Below are 9,879 nucleotides of genomic sequence, written 5' to 3' on the forward strand. Positions count from 1 at the left end.
GGGTAAGTGTTCTTAACTCCCTTGTGATTATATTTCATGAATTAATCTTCATTTTTGGTGTAAGATTATTGAATTTTCAAGAGAAATAGAAGAAAATTTCTATAATGCCACAAAACGAATTTTTCGAGTTTGAATACCGATTCAGAGTCGGAATAGAGTTAAATTAGTACGGTTGAACTTGTAATTGGATGAGTTGTCGTATTTTGTGAGTTTCGTCGGTTTTCGAGACGTGGGCCTCACGGGTAATTTTTGGGGCGTAATTTCGGATTTTGTGGAAAATATTAGCATTTTGGTATGGAATTAATTCCTATAAATTGTGTGAAATGAATCAAATTAATTGTGGTAGATTCAAGCCGTTCGGGAGTTGATACGCGCATAATGGCATTTCTGGAGCATTGTTTAGCTTGCTCGACATTGGATTCGGCTTGTTCGAGGTAAGTAACTCTTCTAATCTTGGAGTTGAGGGTATGAACCCTGAATATATGTATTTCGTGAATTGTTGGGAGGTGACGTACATGCTAGGTTACGGGCATGTGGGTATGCACTATAGAAGTTATTACATAATTTTTTCTGTGGAATTTTGTAGTTAAATGATCTTGGCATTTTTCATGCGGTTTTATGAGTTAAAGAAATTGAGTTGAAAAGCATATTAAAAATTATGTTGAGGCTATGTGCAAGTATTTTGGGACCCACAAAGGTCATATTGTTGTGAATTATTTATTTTAAATTGAAAATTCATACTCAGTCATATTCATTTCATTACATATCATATCTCAGTCTCTGTTGTTATTCATTGATACATCATATCATCATTTTTGGGCTATTCTCATGACATTGTGAGCCCATGAGAGTGAGATTGGAGAGATTGATGACTAAGGGAGGTCGAAGGCCTGATTGTGAGGATATTTTGGGATCGGGCTGCACGCCGCAGCAGGCCATGTTGGCTATATATATATATTATTACTATTATATGGATCAGGGCTACCCGCCTGCAGCAGGCCTTATTGGATTATTATGGCACGTGAGTTGGCCGTGCGGATCCAGATATTATTATAGCACGTGAGTTGTCCGTGCAACACATGAGTTGGCCGTGTGGATCCAGATATTATTATAGCACGTGAGTTGTCCGTGCAGATTATAGCGCTTGGGCTGAAAGAGCCCCTCCGGAGTCTGTACACACCCCCAGTGAGCGCATGTACCTACTGAGTGCGAGTGCCGAGTGCTGAGTGACTGGGAGGCATGAGTTATTGTGAGGTATGCCCGAGAGGCATGAGTGACTGTGAGGTTTGCCCGATAGGCTGTATATGAGTGATGTTTTGCCCGAGGGGATGTTTATGATTTTATCACCGAGTTGCAGCACACATGACATATATACGTAGAGATGTAATTTTCTCATGCTGTACAACATCACATCATTCATGATTTCTCACACATTTTGACAGATGGGCATAGTGATGCATTTGTTTTACACGGGTTATCCGGAAGGAAAATAAAACATCTTATTTATTATTGAAAAAATTTTGGGAGAAATTTATTGTTTTCAAACTATTCATAATTTTGGCAACTTCGGCAAACGACTTGGGTTTTCACTGATGTATTTGAAAGGAAGAACTATTATTTTTGAAATCATGATTTGACTGAGCATTTTATCTCTGAGTTACTTCTGGTATTATTTGCTTTATATTGTTATGGACTGTTGTGGACTATTGGTTATGGACCCGACCTTGGTGGAAGCTCGTCACTACTTTCAATCTACGGTTAGGTTTGTTACTTACTCAGTACATGGGGTCGGTTGTACTGATACTACATTTCTGCACATTGCGTGCAGATGTTGGCTGCTGTTGTTGCTGTGCTCGATGGTTGCGGGATTTGAAGATGTACCTGCGTTCCTGTTGTAGCCGCCTCTTGTTCAGGGTAGCCTTAGATTTATAAAAGCTCTGTTTATGTATTATTCAAACAGACTATATATTTATTTAATTTTCGCTTTGTATACTCTATTCCTAGAAGCTCATGATTTGTACTACCAGTTCTTGGGGATTGTATAAGATTAAGACCTTTATTCACTTAAATTGTTTTAATAATTATTAGTGGAATTGGATAATTGAAAGTTGGCTTACCTAGCAGGTTGGGTTAGGTGCCATCACGACTAGTTGGATTTTGGATCGTGAAAACAATTCAACCCCTCTTGTACTTTCACAAAGTACTGCCATACATAGAGAAGATCACATGGAACTTCTCTATGTATTGCATGGTCAAGAAGGTGGGGTAACACATTTAAGTTGGTAGAGCTGTCATTCATTTTTTTTTCTTATACGCAAATCCTTAATTGATTCTTCAACCATAACATTCACTTATCAGGTTCAATTCTCAAAAGATGGAAACTACTTGTACACTGGTGGCAGGAAGGTAAGAATTTGAATGATGGTGCAGTACTGTTCATTTTTAATGCCTATTTAACAGATGCTCGTCCTTCATTTTTAATGCCTTCCTTTGTGAAGAGAATGGTGGATCTGAATCTCATTTTATCTATATAAATGATGGAACAATGCACTTGCCGCCTTAAATGGTTTCTGGATTTCTAATCTTTAGCAAATAAGAAGCCAGAATGTATAGACAGCTCAAAAGAAGAACTTATCCATTTGAGTCGATTTTCATTTTTTATGCAAGCTTTTTATTTGGTTGGGATAGGGTTGGGGCAGATCAGGACCTGGAACTGTTTCAGTGGATAAACAGCTAACTGGAATAGTTTAGGCATACTTTGATTTAACAAAGTAATACATAAACGAAAATAGCTATCCTAAATTTTTGAGAAAGTGATTTAGGTTCTAATAACTCTACATAATATGAGAGATTCTTAAAATAGGAAAAAAATAATAATCAAAGAAAGTCTTAAGGTCGATTACTGAGCAATGGTTTTACAAAATCTTTTTGATAAGGTAAAGTATTAAATGGTTTTACAAAATTATTGAAGTTCAATTACCATTTTCAACTATGGTTTCACAAAGTTAAATATAACAACCTCATTAGCTCTTTTGCAAATTATTACTAAACAGAAAAATGCTTTGCACAATATCAAAATTAGAGCAAGAGAATGAGTTTGATTACTCATTAGTAATTAATGGTAACCATATTTCGGACTTGGATACTGCTGTATTAATGATCCTAGCACCTGCTCTTCTGTCGTATCTCTTTTATTTTATTTTTGTTTTTCCTTTTATTCTTTCCCCTCTTCTGTTAAGACTTTAAATGAGTTGAGATCTTGAAAGCAATTTATGACTTTAGTGTTCCCGTGGAGTTAGTGCCAAAAGATGTTAGAAGGGAAAATGCAAAACAAAGTCGGCAAGTGTATGATGTTCCAGGCGAATGTATCATTGACTACATTGCCTTTAAATTTATAGCATCGATTTAATAGGTTTCCTCTCTCTCTCTCTCTCTCTCACACACACAACAAATTTAGCGGGTTTCACAAGTCTTTAGATCATTGTTTTGGTTATTAATTCAGTTTATGTGTTCGTCTGTGAGTGCAAGTATATGCTTCAACCCACTCCGGAACTTTCAGATATTTGCTGGTTTAGGGAAGGGAGGCCCATGCTATGCTGTAGACGACCCTTATAAGCTTTTCATAGTAAGGTTTCAGGGAAGCCTCCATGTGATGTCAGCTATGACAGAGCTTTGAGAACTTCTACATTCTAGACTTATAAGTGTGCAGTTTGTTACACTTGAGTTATAAAATTAAAATAAGATCTGTATTTGTTTCCTTTATTCAGAAATATAAACTTTGTGCCTTTTTAGCTAAAAGGCATGTCTTCTACTTGTTGATTTCCCTCACTTGTCTATTTATGATCTAAACTTTGACTATTTCCTCTTCGGACTCATTTCTTCTATATCGCCACATGCGCTAGTGCTACCCTATCATGCATGCATCTTGTATTAAGCATATGTTTGACCAAGTTCATCTCAAACTTGTTTTAGGACCCTTACATACTGTGCTGGGACATTCGGAAGACTGTTGAAATTGTTTACAAGTAAGTTCCTTTCTAGTGACTGGATATTGAGGGAACAAGAGTGTTGGAACGATTGACTGGATGGTTTTGTTTCTGTTCAATATAGAATCTAATGAAATGCATTCCTCTTCAACTTTCTTGAGTCTGACGTCTCACTCTCTTGCTAGAAACGTGATAATCCTTTAGCAGTTTCCTTGTCTTGTAAAACAACACTATATATGCTCCTATGATGTTTTCCTGGAGAGGGATTCTTCTATAATCTGAAGTGGTCTATTTTGTTTAAGGGTGGAATAGATGATTATTGCTTGAAAGTATTGAAATCCTGTCTATATTCTGAAAACATCTCTGTATTCTTTCCGTGCTCTTGCATATTCAGCAGGCGGGATGATTACATGAGATTCAAACATTATTCATTGGTTTTCTCCCTAAAAGAATATGCTTATTCATTGCCTCCTTTGTATCTATGCATCCCCTAGGTGTCTTAATAATATTTCACTTACTTCACTAAAAAAAGAAGAAGAAGATTTCTTTGATGCCGAACCTGCAAAAGATACAACTATTATTTGGACAGCTAGCCATGCTGCTCGAATTTTCTTTCTTTTGCCCCATAGGCCTGATAAATTTTTTCGTGGGAAGTCGGTACCTTGTTGTTTGAGTGTCTTTTTTGTTTTGTATATGTAGTGTTTACATGCAAAGTGATGAGCTCACAAGAATATACTGTTTGCGTTATCTGGAGACCAATTCCTCCGTACGTTTGATCGAGTTCGAATGGTAAGCGATCGAAGTGAGAGCTCGAGACGAGTTCGGAGGATAGTGCATACAAGCCTCGAGCTCCAAGACCGATCAAGGAATCGGCTCGGTATCATTGTGAAGCCCATGACCAAATCGAACCGCAAGGCAAAGAGAAGGTTGTCGGAAATGCACAGGCCGATTGACACTCACCCCGAATGTCGAACTCGAACTCAAGGCCGAGGGCTCGACCCAATACCGAGTTCGAGCCAGTATCGAGCTCGCAGACAGGAGCCGCTGCAACCGCACTAGGGGAGATAATCTTGGCAGGAATCGAGGAAGGGGCAATTTATGATGGGTTCTCCACTATATATTTTTTATTGTAAATAATAGTAAGATCTTTCTACTATAAAGGGGGAATCCTTGTAAACACAGGGGACACATTGTAAGAAAAGACTACTTCTGCTTATTGAAGAATAAATCTCTTAAGCTTGCTTTTTACTCAACATACTCATTCTTCTAGTTCAATAATTTATATCTCATTTCTATAGCCAAGAATCCAAATATTTTCACTTCTGCATACGATTTATGTCAGGCTATATCGCATATCCTTAGAACTACTTATAAATTCAACTACATCCGATTTTTCGGATAAACAATCTTGTTTCGGTATTATGTTGGTTTCACTAAGCTACCTCACCCTGGATTAGGTGAAATCTGATTATTAAATGACATATAGAAAAGAAAAGAAAATCATTAATAAATCTCTAACTTGCTACTTTTTGAATGTGTTATTCATGCATGGTATGACTGAGTCTTTTCATTATCCTCTTAAAGTTTTGTCAATGTTCAAAATAGCTAGAAAGGCATCTATTTTATTAACCTTATGTTGTTGGAGGCATGGGCGAAGCTATGTTGGTCCAAGGGTGGTCAACTGAACATTGTTCGTCGAAATATTATACTATGTATAAGATATTATTAATTAAAAAATAGACTTTGAACACCATTGCATAACCTTTATTGAATTTTCTGGCTTCGCTACTGATTGGAGGTGAGAAACCTGTCATCTTTCTCATCATTTCCTTTAAGCACCCCACTTTTGCCAATAATGTATTTATGGGTGGCAAAATAGTTAAAAGAAAACAGTTAACCACCCATATTATCCACTAAAAAATGAGTTGGATAATGAACTTTTTAAAAACGAGTCAAATATGGATAAGAACCATATTATCCATTTAGAAAATGGATAACCAATGGGTCTAACTTTTACATTTGTAAAGCCTCAAATTGGGGGTTCCTCAAGTTAGGGAGACTAAGAATTCTCCCAAAAGTGATCATATGCAAGAAGTCATGGATAATATGATTACCCATATTATCCGTCGGTTAACCCGTTTTTTATCCGTATTAAATATGGGTCGGGTCGGATAATTTGTCTGTTTTTTCATTACCCGTTTTCGACCCGAACCATACCCGACCCGCCCGTTTTGCCGTCCTAAATCACACTATCCAGCTGAGAATCTCTTTTGTTGCTCGTTTTCACTGCTCCAACTTTTGAGACCTACTTGTGTATGTCATCTTTGCTAGACTTCAGGCCTCAGATCCATGTTGGCTAGGTCTACAGTGATCTCAGATTCATGGTCCTAGACTTTGCATATACATCTTATTTAAATAGTTAGAAGCTATTTCTCAAACAACAGACTGAATCCCTTCGAGTTATTGGTTCGTCTAACTCAAAAGCATGTACAAATTGCTTCATCAACCGTTCTTTAGAGACAGGATTGAGAAATACCATTAATATATATTCATACTACTTTGTCACTGAGTTGTATCATATAGTAGAATCTCCGTCTCAGTTCCTCGATCCAACTTGTACTAAGTATTTGTTTACCCGAAAAATCAGAAAACGTTAAATTTGTGTATGGTTCTAAGGATATGTGATACAATTTGATACAAATCGTATAGAGAGATAGAAATATGTGTATCCTTGACTATGAGAATGGGAATAGTGAGCGAAAAGAATGAATAAGATAAAGTAAAACAAGCACAAGGAGATATCTTTCAATATGAGAAGTGATCTTTTGTTATAGTGTATTCGGTCCCTCTAGGATCCCCTTTTATAATAGAGGGATCCTACTTTATTTATAATAAAATAAAACATATAGTGGAGGACCCATGATGAATTATCTTTTCCTCGATTCCCGCTAAGATTCTCTCTCTTAGTGCGGTTGTAACGGCTCTTCTCTGTGAGCTCGATACTGGCTCGAACTCGTTACTGGGTCGAGCCCTCGGTTTTGGCTTGAGTTCGACCTCCGGGGTGGGCGTAGCGCATTTCCGACCTCGAAGCAATGCCTTGCGGATCGATTTGGTCACGGGCTCGATAAAAAGTATTGAGCCGAATCCTCGATCAGCTTTCGGACTCGAGGCTCGTTTGTACTGCCTTCGGAACTCATCCCAAAATCCCACTCCAGTTGCTTACCATTCTAACTCGATCGAACGTAGGAAGGGCGAAATCTATTTCGACCGTATACAGATAGTCCCCTCGTTTCTCAGGAAGGGTGTGGTGAGAATCGATATGATCTTCGACGGTTCGATCGGGTTATAAGCTGACGTTTTCACAGGGCTCGATCATGACGTATGTGATAGCTGTCCCATCGATTTAATCTTTCAAGGTATTTAATGCATGTCAGACGGTGGTCGGCCACCTCTGATATTGAACCGCCATGATGCAAGCCAATAAATAACCCCTCCATCTAACATTTACCACTTTTACGTCTTTCACTCTTCCAAATTTTCTTACCCTTTCTCTCTATTTCGCTGCTTGCAGAGCCATCTACACCAGCGTTTGGTGTCATCAACTTTTCATCTTCCTTTGTCTTTATTTCTCTCATATCAATGGCCAAAACTTCGAAAACTGTACCTCAGAAGGAGAAAGCTTCTTCTTCACGGTCGTTCGGCGACAAGGCGCCGCGCCTACCTATAAGTATGTTCCCAGCCCGTGTACTCTGAAAATCAATTTTAAGGTTGAGAATCCTTCATCTGTTCCGGGTCGATGTGAGCATATGTCGATGTACATGTGCTCGATAATGGAGGGTCATCTCGAGGCTGTGAGGAAAGACTGCAACTGGGGTTCAGAGGTTGTGTTGCAAATTCCCTCCTCCGAAGAGAGCGTCATCACCCATGTGGAGGGATTTTTAAGTGTTTATACTTACCCCTTCACGTTGGGTCCCGTCAACCCGGTGATCATTGATTTTGCAAAAGATATCAGGTCACCCTTGGTCAAATTCATCCCTCTCTATGGGGTATAGTAACCTTACTTTGCTTCTTCTCCAACAAGGCCGGGGGGCTGAATTTTTTCCTGAATCATCTCATACGATTGTATCGGCATCAAATCTTTCGAGGACTAATCGGGCTTCATCATCGGGCAATGAAGGCTTTGATGTCGAGTATCGACGAAGACAAGGATCGGGTTAGATGGGCCGTTATATCCGGGTGAGGACCCGTGACCTCATTCCGTAAGACAAGATGCCTTTCCCCGAGGAATGGAATTTCGACCGTACGTGGTTCTCATAAGACGTTGCTTTTCGTATCTTTTTCCGATTTTATCTGATGTTTTTCTCCGATATATAGCTGCCCCTTGGATGCCACAAGTGGTACCCGACCTCAAGGATTGGGTTCGGAAGTTAGCCTCGACTTCCTCTTATGTCGAACGCGCTTGGCGTGATTTGGCAAAAGGTAGATGGGAGGCCAAGAATCATGGTAAGGGTTTACTTCTCATGTTCTTCGAAATGTTTTTTATGCTCCATTCGTTACCGATTTCCTTTCATGCAGGTGTAACCAAGGATGTCGTTTTGAGGCCTTCGAGTGATGAAGAAGGAACCAAGTCCCCGGTCCCGGAACCGGGGAAAGGTAAGAAGCGGAAAGCTATCTCTTGGTCAGAGGACCACAAACCCAACACTCGAAGGGTGAGGAGGAAAGCAATCGCTCTTTCGATAGACTCGGTCCAACGACTGAGAGAAGAAGAAGAAGAAGAAGAAGAAGAAGAAGAAGAAGAAGAAGAAAAAGATGATGCCTCGACTTTGGTTATCCGATCTGCGAAAGCTATCGAGGTTGCCAGAGCTTCTCAGCCGATGGAGGCTGTACCGGTCGGGGTCGGTTCCGATACCCCGAGTCTCGATCAGAGCGTCCCGAGCGATTCGCTAGGGACTATGACAGTGGTTCATTTGCCTTCTCTTCCAACCTTTTCTGAGGAGGCGTTAAAGGAAGCTCGAGAATTAAAGACCCCCGATATGGGCGGAGGCTCTAGTGTAGGGGACCCTTTTCGGGATTTCTTTACTGGAGTCTACGATGCCTCCGACATTGGTGACGCTTCTCTTCTCCTAGAAGAGGCCCAACATTTCATTTCTCGGGTAATGATTTTACTGTACTTGGTTTCTTCGTTCTTTTCCAAACTTGACTTGTGTTCTTTCCCTACTGTGCAGGCCATTAGTAGGTTTCGTGTTGACCTCAGCCAGTGTGAGGTCGAGCTTCATAAGGTCTCGGGGGAGAGAGATGCCCTGCGGCTTCTTTGCAGCCAAAAGGATGAGGCTATAAAGGACCTCCAAGCAGATTTGGCTAATGCTCGTGAAGAAGAAGCCGAACTAGATAAACAGGTAAGCCTCGTTCTGTTAGAGTATGGGTTTGACTCAACTGTGGAAGTTAACCCTTCGTATCTCAGCTGCAGCAAAAGGTTGAAAAGATCGGGTTACTTCGGGAAGAAGTCGATCAAATCAAGGCTGAATGTAATCGGTGGAAGGAAACTATCGACCGCCTGGCTGCGTAAAAAGAAACCATCTTGGCCAAATTATTATCGGCCGATGTTCAGCTTCGAAGCATCAAGCAAAAGGGTTCGTCTCAGTCTAAGAGGATCGAGGAGCTTGAAACACGGCTTGCTAAGGCCAAGGCGGAGGTTGAGTCGTCGAAAGTCATGGCGGACAAGTCCATTGCCGTGTATCGGATGATGCCGAGACTGCTCAGATGGAGGTATGAGAGGCAGCGGATACTGCCGACACTCGAGCACACTGGGTTGCCAAACTTGCTAAGTGTCGTTCTCGGAGGGAGACCCTCGAGGAGATACACGCTCAAGGTTTCGACCTTGCTGAAGAGATAA

General features: G+C 40.2%; 1 long non-coding RNA gene across 1 annotated transcript; it reads left to right on the forward strand.

Annotated features, from left to right (window-relative positions):
* Window positions 1-2,196: 2,196 nt before the first annotated feature.
* Window positions 2,197-4,030, forward strand: LOC142180179 (uncharacterized). The gene is made up of 3 exons (XR_012708335.1): window positions 2,197-2,260; window positions 2,359-2,406; window positions 3,973-4,030. It is a non-coding gene; the product is annotated as an uncharacterized LOC142180179 (long non-coding RNA).
* The last annotated feature ends 5,849 nt before the right edge of the window (window positions 4,031-9,879 follow it).

Source organism: Nicotiana tabacum, chromosome 4 (genome assembly GCF_000715075.1).
Source record: "Nicotiana tabacum cultivar K326 chromosome 4, ASM71507v2, whole genome shotgun sequence".
Classification (NCBI taxonomy): Eukaryota; Viridiplantae; Streptophyta; class Magnoliopsida; order Solanales; family Solanaceae; genus Nicotiana; species Nicotiana tabacum.